Source organism: Scatophagus argus, chromosome 9 (genome assembly GCF_020382885.2).
Source record: "Scatophagus argus isolate fScaArg1 chromosome 9, fScaArg1.pri, whole genome shotgun sequence".
Classification (NCBI taxonomy): domain Eukaryota; kingdom Metazoa; phylum Chordata; class Actinopteri; family Scatophagidae; genus Scatophagus; species Scatophagus argus.
The window spans coordinates 25,434,099-25,435,826 of NC_058501.1; positions in this window are offsets into that span (position 1 = coordinate 25,434,099).

Here is a 1,728-nt window from a genome sequence, read left to right on the forward strand (position 1 = left end):
TAGTGGCTTCACAGAAACACACTTTGAGTCAGTAACATCACATCAGTCTTTGTTCTCTGGGCTTCAGGAGACTCGGACTGTGCCGGACGAGCTGCTGGGAGCCATTTTATGTTTGCTTTCACTCACTTTTTTCATATAGATCTAACTTTTTAAAACAAGTCTCCAGCCTAATCACACAGCTCTTCTACTGCGGAGAAACTTCACCTGACTGTCCGCCGGCCTCGGCGGTGAGGAGATAACGGCTGGATCCCATTTTGGGGTGGACTGTTCCTTTAAGCCGTGTTCATATTAATAGACCCGCTTTATATTTACACACCCGCTCTTCACTGCAAGCTGCTGGCCAACACACACCTCACGCCCAGATGCTCCACTCGGTTGGTTCTGTTTGATTAAGTATGTCCTAACTATAATAAATAACCTTTAACGGGTCGTTGGCACTGCGGGCCCCTGCCTGCCGCGGTGCTCATGTGAGATAAATGTGAGTATTTGTATCACAGTATAATGGCAGGAATACACACATGGTGTAACTGCAGTGAAATGAGAAGGAAATGACTGATTTCAGTCAGGAGCGCAAACTGTAATCAAGTCAAATCTAAAGTATGGCGGCCTCAGCGGGACACTTCATGTACCGCACCGTATTCGTGTTAACGGATAGTGTTCGCAGTACTGCAGTGTCTCCTACCCCGGAGCGGAGTACTCGCTCCAGTCCTGAAGGTCCCGCAGCAGCGGCCAGTCTGTGTTTAAACATCCTGGACCAGCAAGAACTCATCCAGCAGCTCAGTTTCTCTTTGACAGCCGCAGCTGCGTCAGAGAAAAATCAACAACGCCGGAAACAGGGAGCGCTGGCTTCAAAATAAAACCATAACGGCCGTCACGCTTAAAGAAGAATAAGAATCACCTTCTACTGGCAGTATACATATTTTTACATACACTGAACTTTTCCTCTGCATTTAACCCATCCTTGGTAGAACACACGTGCAACACCCAGCAAATTACATGCAGCGAACACACACACACACAGGAGCAGTGGCCTGCCACTGTCAGGCGCCCTGGCAGCAAATAAATAAATAAACAAAGTGACAGTGAGGCTTCCGGAGTGAGTGAGCGTTTCTGATCCCATGAAGTGATTCGCAGCAATGGTTACATTACACTTTTCTTTATTTGAAAATGTGTGATTTTCCTCTTTGTGTCGATTGGTTCCTTGTTGACTACAACTTCACCAAACATATTCAAGTAATAAAAGCAGCTCCACGTGTTTCCTTTAGAGCAGATCAAACTGCTGGTCACACGCTGCCCCTCAGTTTGAATACTAATTGATCCTGGAGCTGCTGACAGAGCAGGAGGACTGAAACGAGTCGACTGCCTCTGTGACAGCCCCCTGCAGGGCAGAAGCTCAGCCAGCACAGCGAGGTCACGTCCGGATTCAATCACACAAATAATTTATACAACAGGATTACACACAGTCGGTTTGTCAAGGCTAATTCTGATGAAACAACGTATGTTAAAAGACAGCTGTGTTTGTATACAGAAAATAACACGATAAACTACCAGATCTGGTTTAGTTTGGTTTACCTGGTTTAGTTCTTCACCCTGTCTGCACCTGACAGCAGCATTCAGACCATAATGTAATGAGATAAACGTCATGATGGGCGGTCACTAAACGTAAATAACACGGTAAACTTCGTGTACTGTTTTACAGAGCTTCCCTAGGAAAACGTTAATTTGAAG